Source organism: Salmo salar, chromosome ssa12 (genome assembly GCF_905237065.1).
Source record: "Salmo salar chromosome ssa12, Ssal_v3.1, whole genome shotgun sequence".
NCBI lineage: Eukaryota > Metazoa > Chordata > Actinopteri > Salmoniformes > Salmonidae > Salmo > Salmo salar.
In genome coordinates this window covers 99325832-99351178 of record NC_059453.1, presented here as the reverse complement: position 1 = coordinate 99351178, position 25347 = coordinate 99325832, and the positions used below count along the sequence as shown (strand labels likewise).

Below are 25347 nucleotides of genomic sequence, written 5' to 3'. Positions count from 1 at the left end.
ACAGGCAGTGTGACAAGGTGAACGTAATCAGACTGGAAAACCTATTTAAAAGAGCAGTAATATAAATCAAATGGGATTTCCTCCATCACAGACCTTTCTACTCATAGTCTTGTGTCCCAAATGGCACCCTATTCCCTACATGCAGGGCTTGTTCAAAAGTAGTGCACTGGTCAAAAATAGCGCCGTGGTCGTATTGCCTGGCGACCCAAACTCCTTGCTCCAGCCAAATACTACTCTTCTCCGCAATGAGTCTGGATCTGAGTACCTCCCCTATGATTTCTAGAATGGAAACACATTCTAGACCGTCTGATTGGTCCCAGAAACCGAGGTGTTGGGCCCAGAACCAGAACATAAAGTTTAGAAAATATTTCATTTGGCTTCGTTACTCTGATTGGTTAGAGATGATCCAATCACTAACAACTTTTGTTTTGTACAACACCCCTGTTTTTTTTTTTTGACGTCACCACAAACGACTTCTACGATGTCAGTCTCAGACAGAAGAATGTATCGAACATGGAGGAAGAATTCAGTTTGAGTCGTCGATCAAACAGTCGTCCTGCTAGTCTCACCGCAGGATTAAAAAACACCAGGGATAATAATAACAACAACATGAGTGTCTGGTTTTCCAGATGAACTTCTAGAAAGTAATACCAGAATATTGACCCTTTCACAATATTTAGAGGGAAGAGCGGAGAGCCTAGTGAGGGAAGTAACGTGTTATTAGAAGGGCTTTACTCCTGACTGGCGTGTTAAAAGACAACCAGTGAGTTTTACCAGGTTCTTTTACCAGGAGGTTTGTGGCTTTGAAATGTGGAGGTTGAGGGGCAGGTCTACTCGTGACTCCTCAGGTGCAGGGCTGGGGGCGCTGGGAATGAACTCTGGGATTGGGCCAGACTGAACTGGCCTGCGCTGGGGCTGCTGGGGGTGCTGGGACTGAGCTCTGGGATTGGGCCAGACTGAACTGGCCTGAGCTGGGGCTGCTGGGGGTGCTGGGACTGAGCTCTGGGATTGGGCCAGACTGAACTGGCCTGTCCTCTCCCCAGGTGTCAGGCTGTGCTGGGACTGAGCTCTGGGATTGGGCCAGACTGAACTGGCCTGTCCTCTCCCCAGGTGTCAGGCTGTGCTGGGTCCCAACCCATACTCAGTGTTTAAAGCTGTGCTGCGGAGTGTCTGAGCGGTGTGTGAGACGTGGCAGAGCTGTGGAGGTCTGGCCAACCGGTAGATCTGTTCCTTATGTTTGTAGAGCTCCACTCTCTGATCAGACACACTGAGACCCATATTCACCCTATTCCCTATATAGTGCACTACTTTAGACCCTATTCCCTATATAGTGCACTACTTTAGACCCTATTCCCTATATAGTGCACTACTTTAGACCCTATTCCCTACAAAGTGCACTACTTTAGACCCTATTCCCTATATAGTGTACTACTTTAGACCCTATTCCCTTTATAGTGCATTACTTTAGAACCTATTCCCTATATAGTGCACTACTTTAGACCCTATTCCCTATATAGTGCACTACTTTAGACCCTATTCCCTATATTGTGCACTACTTTAGACCCTATTCCCTATATAGTGCACTACTTTAGACCCTATTCCCTATATAGTGCACTACTTTAGACCCTATTCCCTATATAGTGCACTACTTTAAAGCCTATTTCCTATATAGTGCACTACTTTAGACCCTATTCCCTATATAGTGCACTACTTTAGACCCTATTCCTTATATAGTGCACTACTTTAGACCCTATTCCCTATATAGTGCACTACTTTAGACCCTATTTCCTATATAGTGCACGACTTTAGACCCTATTCCCTATATAGTGCACTACTTTAGACCCTATTCCCTATATAGTGCACTACTTTAGACCCTATTCCCTATATAGTGCACTACTTTAGACCCTATTCCCTATATAGTGCACTACTTTAGACCCTATTCCATATATAGTGCACTACTTTAGACCCTATTCCCTATATAGTGCACTACTTTAGACCCTATTCCCTATATAGTGCACTACTTTAGACCCTATTCCCTATATAGTGCACTACTTTAGACCCTATTCCCTTTATAGTGCACTACTTTAGACCCTATTCCCTATATAGTGCACTACTTTAGACCCTATTCCCTATATAGTGCACTACTTTAGACCCTATTCCCTATATAGTGCACTACTTTAGACCCTATTCCCTATATAGTGCACTACTTTAGACCCTATTCCCTATATAGTGCACTACTTTAGACCCTATTCTCTATATAGTGCACTACTTTAGACCCTATTTCCTATATAGTGCACTACTTTAGACCCTATTCCCTATATAGTGCACTACTTTAGACCCTATTCCCTATATAGTGCACTACTTTAGACCCTATTCCATATATAGTGCACTACTTAAGACCCTATTTCCTATATAGTGCACTACTTATGGGCCCTGGTCAAAAGTGGTGCACTACATCAAGAATAGGGTGCCATTTGGGACGCAGGGTTCTCTCCTCAACTCCACTTGGCCTCACACAACCTGTCCAAGTCCCCCTGATTAACAGAAAAGACTGGCGGGTTGCAACTTTTCTGTTTTTGAGGGAGAAAAAAAAAATAGCAAAGCATTCACATGCTAAGACTGGTCACGTGGCTTTAACAAAGCATTCACATGCTAAGACTGGACACGTGGCTTTAACAAAGCATTCACATGCTAAGACTGGACACGTGGCTTTAAAAAAGCATTCACATGCTAAGACTGGTCACGTGGCTTTAACAAAGCATTCACATGCTAAGACTGGACACGTGGCTTTAACAAAGCATTCACATGCTAAGACTGGACACGTGGCTTTAACAAAGCATTCACATGCTAAGACTGGACACGTGGCTTTAACAAAGCATTCACATGCTAAGACTGGACACGTGGCTTTAACAAAGCATTCACATGCTAAGACTGGACACGTGGCTTTAACAAAGCATTCACATGCTAAGACTGGACACGTGGCTTTAACAAAGCATTCACATGCTAAGACTGGACACGTGGCTTTAACCAAGCATTCACATGCTAAGACTGGACACGTGGCTTTAACAAAGCATTCACATGCTAAGACTGGACACGTGGCTTTAACAAAGCATTCACATGCTAAGACTGGTCACGTGGCTTTAACAAAGCATTCACATGCTAAGACTGGTCACGTGGCTTTAACAAAGCATTCACATGCTAAGACTTGACACGTGGCTTTAACAAAGCATTCACATGCTAAGACTGGTCACGTGGCTTTAACAAAGCATTCACATGCTAAGACTGGACACGTGGCTTTAACAAAGCATTCACATGCTAAGACTGGACACGTGGCTTTAACAAAGCATTCACATGCTAAGACTGGACACGTGGCTTTAACAAAGCATTCACATGCTAAGACTGGACACGTGGCTTTAACAAAGCATTCACATGCTAAGACTGGACACGTGGCTTTAACAAAGCATTCAGATGCTAAGACTGGACACGTGGCATTAACAAAACATTCACATGCTAAGACTGGTCACGTGGCTTTAACAAAGCATTCACATGCTAAGACTGGTCACGTGGCTTTAACAAAGCATTCACATGCTAAGACTGGACACGTGGCTTTAACAAAGCATTCACATGCTAAGACTGGACACGTGGCTTTAACAAAGCATTCACATGCTAAGACTGGACACGTGGCTTTAACAAAGCATTCACATGCTAAGACTGGACACGTGGCTTTAACAAAGCATTCACATGCTAAGACTGGACACATGGCTTTAACAAAGCATTCACATGCTAAGACTGGACACATGGCTTTAACAAAGCATTCACATGCTAAGACTGGACACGTGGCTTTAACAAAGCATTCACATGCTAAGACTGGACACATGGCTTTAACAAAGCATTCACATGCTAAGACTGGACACATGGCTTTAACAAAGCATTCACATGCTAAGACTGGACACATGGCTTTAACAAAGCATTCACATGCTAAGACTGGACACGTGTCTTTAAAACTTCTTACATGTAGGGGGCAGTATTTTCACTTTCGGATGAAATACATGCCCATATTAAACTGCCTCCTACTCAAACTCAGAAGCTAGGATATGCATATTATTAGTACATTTGGATAGAAAACACTCTGAAGTTTCTAAAACTGTTTGAATGATGTCTGTGAGTATAACAGAACTCATATGGTAGGCAAAAACCTGAGAAAAATCCAACCAGGAAGTGGAAATCTGATGCGTCTGAATCTTTCCAAGTCATTGCCTAACACACAGTGACTTAGGTTTCATTTTGCACTTCCTAAGGCTTCCACTAGATGTCAACTGTCTTTAGAACCTAGTTTCAGCCTTTTGCAGTGAACAGAGAGCGAACAACAAGGCCGGGAAGATGGTGACTCAGAAAATGACATGAGTTCATTGGAGCGCATTCACATGAGGAGGAAGCTGTGTTCCATAACATTTTTCAAGACATTGGAATCGTCCGGTTGGAATATTATTGAAGTTTTATGTTAACCTGTCTGGGCTAGTCAACAGCCAGTGGAATCGCGTGGCGCGAAATACAAATACCTCAAAAATGCTATAACTTCAATTTCTCAAACATATGACTATTTTACACCATTTTAAAGACAAGACTCTCGTTAATCTAATCACATTGTCCGATTTCAAAAAGGCTTTACAGCGAAAGCAAAACATTAGATTATGTCAGGAGAGTACCCTGCCAAAAATAATCACACAGCCATTTTCAAAGCAAGCATATATGTCACAAAAACCAAAACCACAGCTAAATGCACCACTAACCTCTGATGATCTTGTTTGGGTTTATGTGACATTATATGCTAGCTTGAAAAATGGGTGTCTGATTATTTCTGGCTGGGTACTCTGCTGACATAATCTAATGTTTTGCTTTCGTTGTAAAGCCTTTTTGAAATCGGACAGTGTGGTTAGATTAACGAGAGTCTTATCTTTAAAATGGTGTAAAATAGTCATATGTTTGAGGTTTTGCATTTCTAAGGTATTTGAATAACGCGCCACGGGATTACACTGGCTGTTGAGAAGGTGGGACGCAAGCGTCCCAGCTAGCCCATAGAGGTTAACCATGGAAAGATGACTGGGAATATGGCCGAATATAAAGAGTATAGTTATTCCCTCCGCAAGGCAATCAAACAAGCAAAATGCCAGTACAGGGACAAAGTGGAGTCGCAATTCAACGGCTCAGACACGAGATGTATGTGGCAGGGACTACAGCAAATCACGGACTACAAAAAGAAAACCAACCACGTCACAGACACCGACAACACGCTTCCAGACAAACTAAACACCTTCTTGCCCGCTTTGAGGATAATACAGTGCCACCCTCGCCGCCGCTAACAAGAACTAGCCCCCCCTTCTCCTTCTCCGTGGTCAACGTGACATTTAAACATGTTAACCCTCGCAAGGCTGCTGACCCAGACGGCATCCCTAGCCGCGTCCTCAAAGCATGTTCAGACCAGCTGGCTGGTGTGTTTACGGACATATTCAATCGCTCCCTATCCCAGTCTGCGGTCCCCACATGCTTCAAGATGGCCACCATTGTTCCTGTACCCAAGAAGGCAAAGATAACTGAACAAAATTACTACCGCCCCGTAGCACTCACTTCTGTCATCATGAAGTGCTTTGAGAGTCTAGTCAAGGATCATATCACCTCCACCTTAGTTGCCACCCTAGACCCACTTCAGTTTGCATACCGCCCTAACAAGTCCACAGACGATGAAATCGCCATCACACTGCCCCATCCCATCTGGACAAGAGGAATACTTATGTAAGAATGCTGTTCATTGACAACAGCTCAGCATTCAACATCATAGTACCCTTCAAGCTCATCATTAAGCTAGAGGCCCTGGGCCTCAACCCCATCCTGTGCAACTGGGTCCTGGACTTTCTGAAGGGCCACCCCCAGGTGGTGAAGGTAGGTAACAACATCTCCACAAGGGTGTGTGCTCAGTCCCCTCCTGTAGTCCCTGTTCACCCATGACTCCATGGCCATACACGCCTCCAACTCAATCATCAAGTTTGCAGACGACACAACAGTAGTGGGCTCGATTACCAACAATGACGAGACAGCCTACAGGGAGGAGGTGAGGGCCCTCAGAGTGTGGTGTCAGGAAAACAACCTCTCCCTCAACGTCAACAAAACAAAGGAGATTATCATGGACTTCAGGAAACAGCAGAGGGAGCACCCCCCTATCCACATCGACGGGACAGCAGTGGAGAAGGTGGAAAGTTAAGTTCCTCTGCGTACACGTCACTGACAAACAGAAATGGTCCATCCACACAGACAGTGTGGTGAAGAAGGCGCAACTGCGCCTCTTCAACCTCAGGAGGCTGAAGAAATTTGGCTTGTCACCCAAAACCCTGACTAACTTTTACAGATCCACAATCAAGAGCATCCTGTCTGGCTGTATCACAGCCTGGTACGGCAACTGCTCCGCCCTCAACCGCAAGGCTCTCCAGAGGGTGGTGTAGTCTGCACAAAACATCACCGGGGGCAAACTACCTGCCCTCCATGACACCTACCGCACCCAATGTCACAGGAAGGCAAAAAGATCAAAGACAACAACCATCCGAGCCACTGCCTGTTCACGCCGCTACCATCCAGAAGGCGAGGTCAGTACAGGTGCATCAAAGCTGGGGCCGAGAGACTGAAGAACAGCTTCTATCTCAAGGCCATCAGACTGCAAAACAGATATCATTAACTCAGAGGTTGCTGCCTACATGGAGACCCAATCACTGGAAACTAATTTCAACTTGTCATTTCCGGTCACAACTTGCAGACTTGTTTACGTGCTGCTGTGCGTTTTGTTGCTAACCTTACTTTGCTACCTGATATCTCTTGACAGAATGATGAAAATAATCATGGCCTCTAAACCTTCAAGCTGCATACTGGACCTTATTCCAACTAAACTACTGAAAGAGCTGCTTCCTGTACTTGGCCCTCCTATGTTGAACATAATAAACGTCTCTCTATCCACCGAATGTGTACCAAACTCACCAAAAGTGGCAGTAATAAAGCCTCACTTGAAAAAGCCAAACCTTGACCCAGTAAAAACTATCGGCCTATATCAAATCTCCAATTCCTCTCAAAACAATTTGAAAAAGCTGTTGCGCAGCAACTCACTGCCTTCCTGAAGACAAACAATGTATACGAAATACTTCAGTCTGGTTTTAGACCCCATCATAGCACCGAGACTGTACTTGTGAAGGTGGTAAATTACCTTTTAATGGCGTCAGACCAAGGCTCTGCATCTGTTCTCGTGCTCCTAGGCTCTGCATCTGTTCTCGTGCTCCTAGTGCTGCTTTTGATACCATCGATCACCACATTCTTTTGGAGAGATTGGAAGGCCAAATTGGTCTACACGGACAAGTTCTGGCCTGGTTTAGATCTTATCTGTCGGAAAGATATCAGTTTGTCTCTGTGGATGGTTTGTCCTCTGACAAATCAACTGTAAATGTCGGTGTTCCTCAAGGTTCCATTTTAGGACCACTATTGTTTTCACTATATATTTTACCTCTTGGGGATGTCATTCGAAAACATAATGTTAAATTTCACTGCTATCGGATGACACACAGCTGTACATTTCAATGAAACATCGTGAAGCCCATAAATTGCCCACGCTGGAAGCCTGTGTTTCAGACATAAGGAAGTGGATGGCTGCAAACTTTCTACTCTTAAACTCAGACAAAACAGAGATGCTTGTTCTAGGTCCCAAGAAACAAAGAGATCTTCTGTTGAATATGACAATTCATCTGGATGGTTGTACAGTCGTCTCAAATAAAACTGTGAAAGACCTCGGCGTTACTCTGGACGCCGATCTTTCTTTTGAGGAACATATCAAGACTGTTTCAAGGACAGCTTTTTTCCATCTACGTAACATTGCAAAAAACAGACATTTTCTGTCAAAAAATGATGCAGAAAAATTAATCCATGCTTTTGTTACTTCTAGGTTAGGCTACTGCAATGCTCTACTTTCCGGCTACCCGGATAAAGCACTAAATAAACTTCAGTTAGTGCTAAATACGGCTGCTAGAATCCTGACTAGAACCAAAAAATATATCATATCACTCTAGTGCTAGCCTCCCAACACTGGCTTCCTGTTAAGGCAAGGGCTGATTTCAAGGTTGTACTGCTAACCTACAAAGCATTACATGGGCTTGCTCCTACTTATCTTTCCGATTTGGTCCTGCTGTACATACCTACACGTACGCTACGGTCACAAGACGCAGGCCTCCTAATTGTTCCTCGAATTTCTAACCAAACAGCTGGAGGCAGGGCTTTCTCCTATAGAGCTCCATTTTTATGGAATGGTCTGCCTACCCATGTGAGAGACGCAGACTCGGTCTCAACCTTTAAGTCTTTATTGAAGACTCATCTTTTCAGTAGGTCCTATGATTAAGTGTAGTCTGGCCCAGGAGTGTGAAGGTGAACAGAAAGGCACTGGAGCAACGAACCGCCATTGCTGTCTCTTGCCGGTTCCCCTCTCTCCACTGGGATTCTCTGCCTCTAACCCTATTACAGGGGCTGAGTCACTGGCTTACTGGTGTTCTTCCATGCCGTCCATGGGAGGGGTGCGTCACTTGAGTGGGTTGAGTCACTGGCGTGGTCTTCCTGTCTGGGTTGGCGCCCCCCCCCCTTGGGCTGTGCCGTGGCGGAGATCTTTGTGGGCTATACTCGGCCTTGTCTTAGGACGGTAAGTTGGTGGTTGAAGATATCCCTCCAGTGGTGTGGGGGCTGTGCTTTGCAAAGTGGGGGGGGGGGGTTATATCCTGCCTGTTTGGCCCTATCCGGGGGTATCTTTGGACGGGGCCACAGTGTCTCCTAACCCCTCCTGTCTCAGCCTCCAGTATTTATGTTGCAGTAGTTTATGTGTCGGGGGGCTAGGGTCAGTCTGTTATATCTGGAGTATTTCTCCTGCCTTATCCGGTGTACTGTAAGTACTGTAAGTATGCTCTCTCTAATTTTCTCTTTCTTTCTCTCTCTCGGAGGACCTGAGCCCTAGGACCATGCCTCAGGACTACCTGGCATGATGACTCTTTGCTGTCCCCAGTCCACCTGGCCGTGCTGCTGCTCCAGTTTCAACTGTTCTGCCTGCAGCTATGGAACCCTGACCTGTTCACCGGACGTGCTACCTGTCCCAGACCTGCTGTTTTCAACTCTCTAGAGACAGCAGGAGCAGTAGAGATACTCTGAATGATCGGCTATGAAAAGCCAACTGACATTTACTCCTGAGGTGTTGACCTGTTGCACCCTCGACAACTACTATGATTATTATTATTTGACCATGCTGGTCATTTATAAACATTTGAACATCTTGGCCATGTTCTGTTATAATCTCCACCCGGCACAGCCAGAAGAGGACTGGCCAACCCTCATAGCCTGGTTCCTCTCTAGGTTTTGGCCTTTCTAGGGAGTTTTTCCTAGCCACCGTGCTTCTAGACCAGCATTGCTTGCTGTTTGGGGTTTTAGGCTGGGTTTCTATACAGCACTTTGAGATATCAGCTGATCTAAGAAGGGCTATATAAATACATTTGATTTGATTAATAAATGGATCACTAGTCACTTTAAACAATGCCACCTTAAATAATGCCACTTTAATAATGTTCACATATATTACATTACTCATATCACATGTATACACTGTATTCTATACCATCTACTGCATCTTGCCTATGCCTCTCAGCCATTGCTCATCCATATATTTATATGTACATATTCTCATTTCCCCCTTTTTAGATTGGTGTGCATTAGGTAGTTGTTGTTGAATTGTTAGATATTACTGCACCTTTCGGAAACCAAGAAGCACAAGTATTTCGCTACACTCGCATTAACATCTGCTTTCCATGTGTATGTGACCAATACAATTTGATTTGATTTGAAAATAAAAAGGTGACATGTAAATGACAGACAAAGGAAATGTTGAAGTTTATTTAGTCTTCATAAAATAAAGCATAGCATTAGAACAGGGTCTACAACAGAGAATCATATTCATATGAAGGCACGTGTAAACCTAAACTAATATTTTCTGTAATTTTCTGTATTTAGCACCACTAGTCTTATCTAGCAGATTTGTGAAGTGAGACATCCAATGTTAAGAAATAAATATACAGGGGGACCAAACCCACAGTTGTCACTACTGCTACAATAAACAGGTTAATTTTTTTTTTTTTAAAGGTATTGAAGTATAATCAGGGTTGGTTGTTGTTGTTGTTGTTCACTGTTGACTCACTGAGAAGAGATGGAAGAGTTGGTCTTTATAAAAAAAAAAAAAAATCCCTCATGTGTTGAGGAAATGGTGTTGAGGTGGTGGTTATTACTGAAGTCGACCACCAGGAGGCGCTATAGGATGCTTGTGATGGTGATAGTCCAGTCCCTACCCCCAATTAGATCGTACAGGATATAGGATATCAACAATATGGTCCAAGCTTCTCCTGATAGTTTTTAGCCCCAGCCAATCTGTCATCTGTTGTTTGTATCCAGTCCTTAGAGATGTGCCACAGGGCCAGGAAACCGACCACTCAACATCCCTGATAGTGGGACATACAACAGATATGGTGCAACAATACAAGACAATGAAACAGATTGACACTCAGTTTGTCGTTCAGCATCTCAGTTGTGATGAGACCACCCTATGGTGTCAGGGAGGATATTGGACAGACACGTGTGCGTGCGTGCGTGCGTGTGTGTGCGTGATTATGCATGTGGGTGTTACTTCCTACTGTTGTTACCCAGCTGTACCCCCTGTGTCCAGACACACTGTTACTTCCTCCGGTTGTTACCCAGCTGTACCCCGTGTGGAACATATATGGAATCATGTAGTAACCAAAAAAGTATTTTAGATTTTAGATTCTCTGGGACAAGTGTCTGAATGTCCATGAGTGGCCCAGCCAGAGCCTGGACTTGAACCCGATCGAACATCTCTGGAAAGACCTGAAAATAGCTGTGCAGCGACGCTCCCCATCCAACCTGACAGAGCTTGAGAGGATCTGCAGAGAAGAATGGGAGAAACTCCCCAAATACAGGTGTGCCAAGCTTGTAGCGTCATACCCATGAACCCTCGAGGCTGTAATCGCTACCAAAGGTGCTTCAACAAAGTACTGAGTAAAAGGTCTGAATACTTATGTAAATGTTTTTTATAAATTTGCAAAAATTTCAAAAAAAATGTTACAATTTAATCCATTTAAGGCTGTAACCTAAAAGGTACTGCGTATTGTGAATCACCCATAAGGCCATATCTCCCAGCCCGAGACCCACACCATATACTCTAGCGTGTCACATCCGAGAGACTCTATCTCTTTGGTCTCTGTCACTAGACCAGAAGTCACCAGCGATCACTAGCTTGTGGTCCGTACCCAGAACATGCAGTGATTTGATCCCTTTGACGGCCTCCTTCTGGACCTTGTTGATCTTGTTGTCATGGATCGGCAGCTCCAGGATGTTCCGGGGGGCAGGTTGGCAGGTATCTGGGTCAGCTGGTTGTAGGACAGGTAAACAGCAGCTGCAGCTGATCTATGTTAAGGAAGACCTTAGGATGGATTTTAGAGATCTTGTTGTTCACCAGGAACAGGGCCTGGGAATGGGAAATATATTCAGCAACCCTTGGAGGACAATGGAGGTTGTTTAGGAAAAAACGTTGGCCTAAGCTAAACTAAAAGGGTCCGTCTCTATTTTCAAGGCCGGGTGAAGCCCTCAAAGCAACATCCAGAGTCATATTTTTATCTTAGGCAACATTGCTGGGCAATTACAATCGTATAGCCTTCTACAGGGTGTTTTACAGATCTTGTATAGACCGATGGATCTGAAGGTAAACGCTGGTTCAGTTTTTCATTCTGTCCGGAAGGAGACTGCGATAAAGCTATTACTTACATTTACATTTACATTTTACATATTTAGCAGACGCTCTTATCCAGAGCGACTTACAGTAGTGAATGCATACATTTCATACAATTTCATACGTTTTTTTTCTGTGCTGGCCCCCCGTGGGAATCGAACCCACAACCCTGGCGTTGCAAACACCATGCTCTACCAACTGAGCTACAGGGAAGGCTTGGCTCAGGCATTCCTTCATTTGGTTAATCGCAAGTTGTGACCGCAAGCACAATCAAAAGTCTCCGTCTGAAGAACAGATGTTAGTGGTTTGTTTTCTCTGTTGTTCACACAGTCAATCACTCCCTCAGCTGTTACAGCTGTAACATCCTTAGTACAGTGTCCATATCAGGACAGAATCACACGGCCATGGAAGTTCTGATTCTGTCCTAATATGGACACTGTGTTTCATAGAGGCCTATGGGGGAAATGGGTGTCTGGAGGTGATTCGGACTCGGGTGAAAAAGTCTACGTATACACAGGCAACCCAATTCTGATCATTTATTGGCAAAAAGATCTGGGCCCGGGTTCACCAAAATCATTCAAACGATGAACTTTGCTTTTTAAGATGCTTTTGGGAAAAGCAAATTGGGCTGCCTGTGTAAATGCAACCAAAATCACTCTAGTCCATTGGGGCCTGCGGGGTAAACGTGGCAAGTGACAACAAATCATTTATAGAATATTCAAGCCTTATGAACATAGAAACTTGGTTACAGTTACGATTGGAAACATTTCCCTGTCTGACCGCTAGGTGTTATGGGTATTATGACACCTCCACTGTGGGGCTTTACAGTGTAAAAGCTGAAATAAAAAAATATTCAAAGTCGAAATATCGAAAAATGGCAAAAAAAAATGCATTTCTGCTTCTGGAAAACACAAATTATACTGAACAAAAATTTAAATGCAACAATTTCAAAGATTTTACTGAGTTACAGTTCATATAAGGAAATCAATCAATTGAAATAAATTCATTAGTCACTAATCTATGGATTTCACATGACTGGGGATACAGATATGCATCTGTTGGTCACAGATACCTTAATAAAATGGGCCTCACAATGGGCCTCAGGGTATCTGTTCAAATCGTCATCGTTAAAATGCAATTGTGTTCGTTGTCGGTAGCTTATTCCTGCCCATACCATAACCCCACCACCACCATAGGGCACTCTGTTCTGTCACGTCCTGACCAGTATAAGGGGTTATTGGTTATTGTAGTTTGGTCAGGACGTGGCAGGGGGTATTTGTTTTATGTGGTTCGGGGTTTAATGGATTATGTATTCATGTAAGAGGGGTGTTTGATTTATGTGTTCCGGGGTTTTTGGGTAATGTTCTTGTTTTGTATTTCTATGGGTTTTCTATGTTGTGTATTTCTTTGTGTTGGCCTGGTATGGCTCTCAATCAGGAACAGCTGTACATCGTTGTTGCTGATTGAGAGTCATACTTAGGTCGCCCTGTTTTCACCTGTCCCTTTGTGGGAAGTTGTATTCGTGCACTGCTATGTTTAGCCTGCAGAACTGTTAGCTGTCGTTCGTGTTTTCGGTTTGTTGTTTTTGTGTGGTGTTCGTAATAAATTAATTATGAGCATTCACGTACCCGCTGCATTTTGGTCCACTTCCTACGACGGCCGTTACATGTTCACAACGTTGAAATCAGTAAACCGCTCGCCCTCACGACGCCATACACATGGTCTGCGGTTGTGAGGCCCGTTGGACATACAGAACCAGTTAAAAGTTTGGACACACCTATTCATTCAAAGGTTTTTCTTTATTTTTACTATTTTCTACATTGTAGAATAATAGTGAAGACGTCAAAACTATGAAATAACGCATATGGAATCATGTAGTAACCAAAAAGGTGTTAAACAAATCAAAATATATTTTAGATTCTTCAAAGTAGCCACCCTTTGCCTTGATGACAGCTTTGCATAATCTTGGCATTCTCTCAACCAGCTTCATGAGGAGTGCTTTCCCAACAGTCTTGAAGGAGTTCCCACATATGCTGAGCACTTGTTGGCTGCTTTTCCTTCATATTCAATATTTTCTTTCCTTGGACAACTACTCTATGCTCCGCCCATGTCCTTTGACTGTCAAAGCAGACCCCCAGGAACCAAACCCCTCCCACCCTCTCCAGATTCCTTCCTTCCTTCCAACTTCAGGTATATTTCCTCCCCAACCTTCCTTCTAGAACAAAAACACAGTCTGTGTTTTCTCAACTGAAAACTTGACTGAACCTGAGGGACCACTGCTCAACTTCACTGATTAAATCTTGAACTCTCCTGACTGTATGGGTAATATTTGTCCCTCTTCCACAGTGCCCTTGTCTTCCGCAAACAGTGACCTCCCAATATCAGGTCTCACCTGAGAGAATACGTCGCCAATCATAATGGAGAACAACAAAGGACTAATGACACTTCCCTGCGGGGTACCGTTATCTACCTCATACCTTTCTGACTATGAGCTCCGCAAAACCTCACTTGAATTGATCGCCCAAAAATAAAATCCTTTATCCAGTTATTAAAAACCCTTCCTTCCAACTCCCATGCTATCCACCTTGATAAGTAGGCCTTCCTTCCAACTCCCATGCTATCCACCTTGATAAGTAGGCCTTCCTTCCAACTCCCATGCTATCCACCTTGATAAGTAGGCCTTCCTTCCACAACATACCATAATCCTTCTCTACATCAAAGAAAAATGGCTACCACCACGTTATTTGCCTGTGCCTTCCGTATGACTGTGTTAATTCATTATCGTAGGCTACCCATACAATTAAGGCAATCAGGTCAGACGGGTCGCGAACAGGTTGACCAGAAACCCTTTTTCATTTACACTTCATGTAAATCCCCAAAACAACAACATCAATCTATCAATCAAATGTATTTATAAAGCCCTTCTTACATCAGCTGATATCTCAAAGGGTGGACCAGGACAGCGAAACAAACACACAGGTACTGTCATGTTCGAAAGAACTTTCATTCTGGGCTGACTTTGGTGACAGTTTCCCACTTAATTTGTGATAAACGCTCCTAACTTTGAAGAGGTTTGCCACACGTGGTGGAGAATGTGGGCACTGGATTAACCATACCGCTGGTTAGGTAGAAAAAGGAAAAAAAAAGTTAGCACTCCAAAGGGGAGGCAGGTTTTTTTTGTTTTTGTGGCTTTGTTTGGTTAGGACAGTTTTTTTCAGGAAAATGAGTATGGAGGGAGCCATACAGGCCCTGTTACAAGCGGCGGCCGCCCAACAAGAGGCAACTAGAGCTCAACAAATAGCTCATCAGGATGCAATGCGAATGTATCAGGACACGTTACAGGTCCAGCACCGCACCAACCAGCTGCTCAGAGAAGAGCAAGAGAGAAACACCCGGGAGTTAAGAGAAGGCCTAAAGGGGCTAGCGGACCAAATTGGGGCTCAGTTACCAACTGCAAATACCCAAAGGTGGGCCAATCATTTTCTTCAAAAAATGACAGCGCAGGATGATGTGGAAGCATATCTTACCACCTTCGAAAGGACGGCAGAGAGGGAGAAGTGACCGAAAGAAGAATGGGCAGGGCTTCTGGCACCATACCTGGCAGGGGACGCTCAAAAAGCATATTTCGACCTGGAGTTGAAGGATGCACAGGATTACGATAAACTCAAGGGAGAGATTCTGACTAGACTGGGAGTGACCGATACCGTGAGGGCACACCGCTTCCACCAGTGGTCCTACAGACCGGGACAACCCCCCCGAACACAGATGTTCGACTTGATTCACCTGGAGACCGGAGACCCGTTCGTCCGCCGAGGTCGTCGAGACCATCGTACTCAACCAGAATGAAAGTTATTTCGAACATGACAGTACCTGTGTGTTTGTTTCGCTGTCCTGGTCCACCCAGGCCGCAGGTAAGGTCAAGGATAGCAGGGTTCGGTACACAAATCTGGTTCTCGGTAGGTCCAGGTCTAAACGCCAACAGGTAAGTCCAAAACAGTCCAGCTCGTACACGGTAAATCCAGCCAATGTAGATTGTCTCTTTCTCTATGGTTCATAGATCCTTCCCGCCCTCTCTCTCCCTTCCTGGTTTTTCTTGACCTTTTATCTGTGGGTCGGCTCCACCTTCTGAGAGTTCCCCTTGCTTCTGGGAATTGTAGTTTCGGCAGTCGGCCATTTTGTGATCTGTAGTTCTGATCGGGGTGGCCATTTTAGTGATCGGGCAGAGCCCGTTTATTAGTTCTGCTCTCACATATCTGCCATTTATCACTCGACCCCCTTCTTTGCCACAAAAGGTTAAATAAAATGAAACCAACCCGTTAGTCAGGTTAAGTCATTGTATTTAAGTTGAAGTTTTACCCTCATTTCAACACTGGTGGAAATGATCACGAAACAGTACCGGGTGATGACTTTTTGCAAATCCAAATGTGTTTCAAACATAGATTCAACGTCACAATGCGTCGACAAATTCCGACGAAACAACGTCGATTCAACCAGTTTGCGCACAGTGGGCTCTAGTCCAAACTGAGAGGAAACAGCGAAGGAATTTACAGTGTTGATCAAAGTAGGAGAGATGTTTATGGGTTTTTTTACGTAGAGTTTGTTCACAGTAAGAGGGATGTCAGTGTTTCTTACATAGAGCTTGTCCATTTGAAGTTGTCCTCCTTGACCTCAGTGAGGGTCGTTGTTCTGGAGGTCGATCATTAATGTGTCGGCCCGGGGGACTCTCTCTGGCACGGAGAGCAACCCTGTGGATACGAGATGTCAAGGAAACACATTTGAAATGTAAAATCCAATCTACCAGCTGTGTATCTCCACGTAGCAGTAAAGACGGACTCGGTGTTTACCAATAAGATCACAGAGAGGTATCATGTGTAATAAGAAGTGAACAGACCCTTTGCCTCCAGCTGAATCTGAGGCAGTAGTAGGTCTTTATCACAGACTCTGTCATACAAATTATTCACCATCCAGACTCATGGAGCTACTGTACTACATTGCCATAAAATGCAGTATGATGTAGGATAATTGAACCCTGTCTCATTTGATGGTTGTTGAAGGGCTGTTCATGGTGTTGAGGTGAGTCGGTAAAGGAGCGTTAGGAGCCCCCAGCCCTCCCTTTGACCCTGACTGAACCTAGGAACCCTCCCTCTGACCTAGGAGCTGTGGCTGTGTAATAAAACGCCCTGAACCTTTAATCACTGTTACTAACCGGCTACCATCCGGTACTCAACCCTGAACCTGTTACTAGCTGGCTACCACCCGGTACTCTACCCTGAACCTGTTACTAGCTGGCTACCACCCAGTACTTTACCCTGAACCTGTTACTAGCAGGCTACCACCCGGTACTCTACCCTGAACCTGTTACTAGCTGGCTACCACCCAGTACTTTACCCTGAACCTGTTACTAGCAGGCTACCACCCGGTACTCTACCCTGAACCTGTTACTAGCTGGCTACCACCCGGTACTCTACCCTGAACCTGTTACTAACTGGCTACCACCCGGTACTCTACCCTGAACCTGTTACTAGCAGGCTACCACCTGGTACTCTACCCTGAACCTGTTACTACCCGGCTACCACCCGGTACTCTACCCTGAACCTGTTACTAGCTGGCTACCACCCGGTACTCTACCCTGAACCTGTTACTAGCTGGCTACCACCCAGGACTCTACCCTGAACCTGTTACTAGCTGGCTACCACCCAGGACTCTACCCTGAACCTGTTACTAGCTGGCTACCACCCAGTACTCTACCCTGAACCTTAGAGACTGTTACTAGCCGGCTACCACCCGGAACTCTACCCTGAACCTGTTACTAGCTGGCTACCACCCGGTACTCTACCCTGAACCTGTTACTAACTGGCTACCACCCGGTACTCTACCCTGAACCTGTTACTAGCCGGCTACCACCTGGTACTCTACCCTGAACCTGTTACTAGCCGGCTACCACCCGGTACTCTACCCTGAACCTGTTACTAGCCAGCTAACACCCAGTACTCTACCCTGAACCTGTTACTAGCTGGCTACCACCCAGTACTCGACCCTGAACCTGTTACTAGCTGGCTACCACCCGGTACTCTACCCTGAACCTGTTACTACCCGGCTACCACATGGTACTCTACCCTGAACCTGTTACTAGCCGGCTACCACCCGGTACTCTACCCTGAACCTGTTACTAGCTGGCTACCACCCGGTACTCTACCCTGAACCTGTTACTAGCTGGCTACCACCCGGTACTCTACCCTGAACCTGTTACTAGCTGGCTACCACCCAGTACTCTACCCTGAACCTGTTTCTAGCCAGCTACCACCCGGTACTCTACACTGAACCTTAGAGACTGTTACTAGCCAGCTACCACAAGGTACTCTACCCTGAACCTGTTACTAACCAGCTACCACCCGGTACTATACCCAGAACCTGTAACTAGCTGGCTACCACCCAGTACTCTACCCTGAACCTGTTACCAGCTGGCTACCACTCGGTACTCTACCCTGAACCTGTTACTAGCCGGCTACCACCCGGTACTCTACCCTGAACCTGTTACTACCCGGCTACCACCCGGTACTCTACCCTGAACCTGTTACTAGCTGGCTATCACCCAGTACTCTACCCTGAACGTGTTACTACCCGGCTACCACCCGGTACTCTACCCTGAACCTGTTACTAGCTGGCTATCACCCAGTACTCTACCCTGAATCTTAGTCACTGTTACTAGCCTGCTACCACCCAGTACTCTACCCTGAACCTGTTACTAGCCGGCTACCACCCGGTACTCTACCCTGAACCTGTTACTAGCCGGCTACCACCCAGTACTCTACCCTGAACCTGTTACTAACCGGCTACCACCATGTACTCTACACTGAACCTGTTACTAGCAGGCTACCACCCGGTACTCTACCCTGAACCTTAGAGACTGTTACTAGCCGGCTACCACCAAGTACTATACCATGAAGCTGTTACTAACCGGCTACCACCCGGTACTCTACCCTGAACCTGTTACTAGCCGGCTACCACCCGGTACTCTACCCTGAACCTGTTACTACCCGGCTACCACACGGTACTCTACCCTGAACCTGTTACTAGCTGGCTACCACCCAGTACTCTACCCTGAACCTTAGAGACTGTTACTAGCCGGCTACCACCCGGTACTCTACCCTGAACCTGTTACTAGCCGGCTACCACCCGGTACTCTACCCTGAACCTGTTACTAACCGGCTACCACCCGGTACTCTACCCTGAACCTGTTACTAGCCGGCTACCACCCGGTACTCTACCCTGAACCTGTTACTAGCTGGCTAGCACCCGGTACTCTACCCTGAACCTGTTACTAGCTGGCTACCACCCGGTACTCTACCCTGAACCTGTTACCAGCCGCCTACCACCCAGTACTCAACCCTGAACCTGTTACCATCTGGCTACCACCCGGTACTCTACCCTGAACCTTAGTTAATGTTACCAGCCGGCTACCACCCGGTACTCTACCCTGAGCCTGTTGCTAGCCGGCTACCACCCGGTACTCTACCCTGAACCTGTTACTAGCTGGCTACCACCCGGTACTCTACCCTGAACCTGTTACTAGCTGGCTACCACCCGGTACTCTACCCTGAACCTGTTACTAGCCGGCTACCACCCGGTACTCTACCCTGAACCTGTTACTAGCTGGCTACCACCCAGTACTCTACCCTGAACCTGTTACTAGCTGGCTACCACCCAGTACTCTACCCTGAACCTGTTACTACCTGGCTACCACCCGGTACTCTACCCTGAACCTGTTACTAGCCGGCTACCACCCGGTACTCTACCCTGAACCTGTTACTAGCTGGCTACCACCCGGTACTCTACCCTGAACCTTAGTTACTGTTACTAGCTGGCTACCACCCGGTACTCTACCCTGAACCTGTTACTAGCTGGCTACCACCCGGTACTCTACCCTGAACCTGTCACTAGCCGGCTACCACCCAGTACTCTACCCTGAATCTGTTAGTAGCCGGCTATCACCCGGTACTCTACCCTGAACCTGTTACTAGCCGGCTACCACCCGGTACTCTACCCTGAACCTGTTGCTAGCCGGGTACCACCCAGTACTCTACCCTGAACCTGTAACTAGCTGGCTACCACCCGGTACTCTACCCTGAACCTGTTACTAGCCGGCTACCACCCGGTACTCAACCCTGAACCTGTTACCAGCTGGCTACTACCCGGTACTCTACCCTGAACCTGTTACTAGCTGGCTACCACCCGGTACTCTACCCTGAACCTGTTACTAGCTGGCTACCACCCAGTACTCTACCCTGAACCTGTTACTAGCCGGCTACCACCCAGTACTCTACCCTGAACCTGTTACTAGCTTGCTACCACCCAGTACTCTACCCTGAACCTGTTACTAGCTGCCTACCACCCGGTACTCTACCCTGAACCTGTCACTAGCTGGCTACCACCCGGTACTCTACCCTGAACCTGTTACTAGCCGGCTACCCCCCAGTACTCTACCCTGAACCTGTTACTAGCCGGCTACCACCCGGTACTCTACCCTGAACCTGTACTAGCTGGCTACCACCCGGTACTCTACCCTGAAACTGTTGCTAGCTGGCTACCACCCGGTACTCTACCCTGAACTTGTTACTAGCTGGCTACCACCCGGTACTCTACCCTGAACTTGTTACTAGCTGGCTACCACCCGGTACTCTACCCTGAACCTGTTACTAGCTGGCTACCACCCGGTACTCTACCCTGAACCTGTTGCTAGCCGGCTACCACCCGGTACTCTACCCTGAACCTGTTACTAGCTGGCTACCACCCGGCACTCTACCCTGAACCTGTTACTAGCTGGCTACCACCCGGTACTCTACCCTGAACCTGTTACTAGCCGGCTACCACCCGGTACTCTACCCTGAACCTGTTACTAGCTGGCTACCACCCAGTACTCTACCCTGAACCTGTTACTTGCTGGCTACCACCCAGTACTCTACCATGAACCTGTTACTACCTGGCTACCACCAGGTACTCAACCCTGAACCTGTTACTAGCCGGCTACCACCCGGGACTCTACCCTGAACCTGTTACTAGCTGGCTACCACCCGGTACTCTACCCTGAACCTGTTACTAACCGGCTACCACCCGGTACTCTACCCTGAACCTGTTACTAGCTGGCTACCACCCGGTACTCTACCCTGAACCTGTTACTAGCTGGCTACCACCCGGTACTCTACCCTGAACCTTAGTTACAGTTACTAGCTGGCTACCACCCGGTACTCTACCCTGAACCTGTTACTAGCTGACTACCACCCGGTACTCTACCCTGAACCTGTTACTAGCTGGCTACCACCCGGTACTCTACCCTGAACCTGTTACTAGCCGGCTACCACCCAGTACTCTACCCTGAACCTGTTACTAGCCGGCTACCACCCGGTACTCTACCCTGAACCTGTCACTAGCCGGCTACAACCCAGTACTCTACCCTGAATCTGTTACTAGCCGGCTACCACCCGGTACTCTACCCTGAACCTGTTACTAGCCGGCTACCACTCGGTACTCTACCCTGAACCTGTTTCTAGCCAGCTACCACCCAATACTCTAACCTGAACCTGTTACCAGCCGGCTACCACCCGGTACTCTACCCTGAACCTGTTACTAGCCGGCTACCACCCGGTACTCTACCCTGAACCTGTTTCTAGCCGGCTACCACCCGGTACTCTAACCTGAACCTGTTACCAGCCGGCTACCACCCGGTACTCTACCCTGAACCTGTTACTAGCTGGCTACCACCCGGTACTCTACCCTGAACCTGTTACTAGCCGGCTACCACCCGGTACTCTACCCTGAACCTGTTACTAGCCGGCTACCACCCGGTACTCTACCCTGAACCTGTTACTAGCTGGCTACCACCCGGTACTCTACCCTGAACCTGTTTCTAGCCAGCTACCACCCAGTACTCTACCCTGAACCTGTTACTAGCTGGCTACCACCCGGTACTCTACCCTGAACCTGTTACTAGCTGGCTACCACCCAGTACTCTACCCTGAACCTTAGAGACTGTTACTAGCCGGCTACCACCCGGTACTCTACCCTGAACCTGTTACTAGCTGGCTACCACCCGGTACTCTACCCTTACATTTACATTTACATTTAAGTCATTTAGCAGACGCTCTTATCCAGAGCGACTTACAAATTGGTGCATTCACCTTATAATATCCAGTGGAACAACCACTTTACAATAGTGCATCTAAATCTTTTAAGGGGGGGTTAGAAGGATTACTTTATCCTATCCCAGGTATTCCTTAAAGAGGTGGGGTTTCAGGTGTCTCCGGAAGGTGGTGATTGACTCCGCTGTCCTGGCGTCGTGAGGGAGCTTGTTCCACCATTGGGGTGCCAGAGCAGCGAACAGTTTTGACTGGGCTGAGCGGGAACTGTGCTTCCTCAGAGGTAGGGAGGCGAGCAGGCCAGAGGTCGATGAACGCAGTGCCCTTGTTTGGGTGTAGGGCCTGATCAGAGCCTGAAGGTACGGAGGTGCCGTTCCCCTCACAGCTCCATAGGCAAGCACCATGGTCTTGTAGCGTATGCGAGCTTCGACTGGAAGCCAGTGGAGAGAGCGGAGGAGCGGGGTGACGTGAGAGAACTTGGGAAGGTTGAACACCAGACGGGCTGCGGCGTTCTGGATGAGTTGTAGGGGTTTAATGGCACAAGCAGGGAGCCCAGCCAACAACGAGTTGCAGTAATCCAGACGGGAGATGACAAGTGCCTGGATTAGGACCTGCGCCGCTTCCTGTGTGAGGCAGGGTCGTACTCTGCGAATGTTGTAGAGCATGAACCTACAGGATCGGGTCACCGCCTTGATGTTAGTGGAGAACGACAGGGTGTTGTCCAGGGTCACGCCGAGGCTCTTAGCACTCTGGGAGGAGGACACAAGGGAGTTGTCAACCGTGATGGCGAGATCATGGAACGGGCAGTCCTTCCCCGGGAGGAAGAGCAGCTCCGTCTTGCCGAGGTTCAGCTTGAGGTGGTGATCCGTCATCCACACTGATATGTCTGCCAGACATGCAGAGATGCGATTCGCCACCTGGTTGTCAGAACGGGGAAAGGAGAAGATTAATTGTGTGTCATCTGCATAGCAATGATATGAGAGACCATGTGAGGATACGACAGAGCCAAGTGACTTGGTGTATAGCGAGAATAGGAGTGGGCCTAGAACAGAGCCCTGGGACACCAGTGGTGAGAGCACGTGGTGCGGAGACAGATTCTCGCCACGCCACCTGGTAGGAGCGACCTGTCAGGTAGGACGCAATCCAAGCGTGGGCCGCGCCGGAGATGCCCAGGTCGGAGAGGGTGGAGAGGAGGATCTGATGGTTCACAGTATCAAAGGCAGCAGATAGGTCTAGAAGGATGAGAGCAGAGGAGAGAGAGTTAGCTTTAGCAGTGCGGAGAGCCTCCGTGACACAGAGAAGAGCAGTCTCAGTTGAATGCCCAGTCTTGAAACCTGACTGATTAGGATCAAGAAGGTCATTCTGAGAGAGATAGCAAGAGAGCTGGCCAAGGACGGCACGTTCAAGAGTTTTGGAGAGAAAGGAAAGAAGGGATACTGGTCTGTAGTTGTTGACATCGGAGGGATCAAGTGTAGGTTTTTTCAGAAGGGGTGCAACTCTCGCTCTCTTGAAGACGGAAGGGACGTAGCCAGCGGTCAAGGATGCGTTGATGAGCGAGGTGAGGTAGGGGAGAAGGTCTCCGGAAATGGTCTGGAGAAGAGAGGAGGGGATAGGGTCAAGTGGGCAGGTTGTTGGGCGGCCGGCCGTCACAAGACGCGAGATTTCATCTGGAGAGAGAGGGGAGAAAGAGGTCAAAGCACAGGGTAGGGCAGTGTGAGCAGGACCAGCGGTGTCGTTTGACTTAGCAAACGAGGATCGGATGTCGTCAACCTTCTTTTCAAAATGGTTGACGAAGTCATCCGCAGAGAGGGAGGAGGGGGGGGAGGAGGATTCAGGAGGGAGGAGAAGGTAGCGAAGAGCTTCCTAGGGTTAGAGGCAGATGCTTGGAGTTTAGAGTGGTAGAAAGTGGCTTTAGCAGCAGAGACAGAAGAGGAAAATGTAGAGAGGAGGGAGTGAAAGGATGCCAGGTCCGCAGGGAGGCGAGTTTTCCTCCATTTCCGCTCGGCTGCCCGGAGCCCTGTTCTGTGAGCTCGCAGTGAGTCGTCGAGCCACGGAGCAGGAGGGGGGGACCGAGCCGGCCTGGAGGATAGGGGACAGAGGAAATCAAAGGATGCAGAGAGGGAGGAGAGGAGGGTTGAGGAGGCAGAATCAGGAGATAGGTTAGAGAAGGTTTGAGCAGAGGGAAGAGATGATAGGATGGAAGAGGAGAGAGTAGCGGGAGAGAGAGAGCGAAGGTTGGGACGGCGCAATACCATCCGAGTAGGGGCAGAGTGAGAAGTGTTGGATGAGAGCGAGAGGGAAAAGGATACAAGGTAGTGGTCGGAGACTTGGAGGGGAGTTGCAATGAGATTAGTGGAAGAACAGCATCTAGTAAAGATGAGGTCAAGCGTATTGCCTGCCTTGTGAGTAGGGGGGGAAGGTGAGAGGGTGAGGTCAAAAGAGGAGAGGAGTGGAAAGAAGGAGGCAGAGAGGAATGAGTCAAAGGTAGACGTGGGGAGGTTAAAGTCACCCAGAACTGTGAGAGGTGAGCCATCCTCAGGAAAGGAACTTATCAAGGCGTCAAGCTCATTGATGAACTCTCCAAGGGAACCTGGAGGGCGATAAATGATTAGGATGTTAAGCTTGAAAGGGCTGGTAACTGTGACAGCATGGAATTCAAATGAGGAGATAGACAGATGGGTCAGGGGAGAAAGAGAGAATGTCCACTTGGGAGAGATGAGGATTCCAGTGCCACCACCCTGCTGGCTCGATGCTCTAGGGGTATGCGAGAACACGTAGGCAGACGAGGAGAGAGCAGTAGGAGTAGCAGTGTTCTCTGTGGTAATCCATGTTTCCGTCAGCGCCAGTAAGTCTAGGGACTGGAGAGTAGCATAGGCTGAGATAAACCTGTTACTAGCCGGCTACCACCCGGTACTCTACCCTGAACCTGTTACTAGCTGGCTACCACCCGGTACTCTACCCTGAACCTGTTACTAGCTGGCTACCACCCGGTACTCTACCCTGAACCTGTTACTAGCTGGCTACCACCCGGTACTCTACCCTGAACCTGTAACTAGCTGGCTACCACCCGGTACTCTATCCTGAACCTGTTACTAGCCGGCTACCACCCGGTACTCTACCCTGAACCTGTTACTACCCGGCTACCACCCGGTACTCTACCCTGAACCTGTTACTAGCCGGCTACCACCCGGTACTCTACCCTGAACCTGTTACTAGCTGGCTACCACCCGGTACTCTACCCTGAACCTGTTACTAGCTGGCTACCACCCGGTACTCAACCCTGAACCTGTTACTAGCTGGCTACCACCCGGTACTCTACCCTGAACCTGTTACTAGCCGGCTACCACCCGGTACTCAACC

General features: G+C 47.5%; 1 pseudogene; it reads right to left on the bottom strand.

Annotated features, from left to right (window-relative positions):
• Window positions 1-11295: 11295 nt before the first annotated feature.
• On the bottom strand, window positions 11296-16828 carry LOC106566247 (asporin-like; annotated as a pseudogene).
• Between the last annotated feature and the right edge of the window lie 8519 nt (window positions 16829-25347).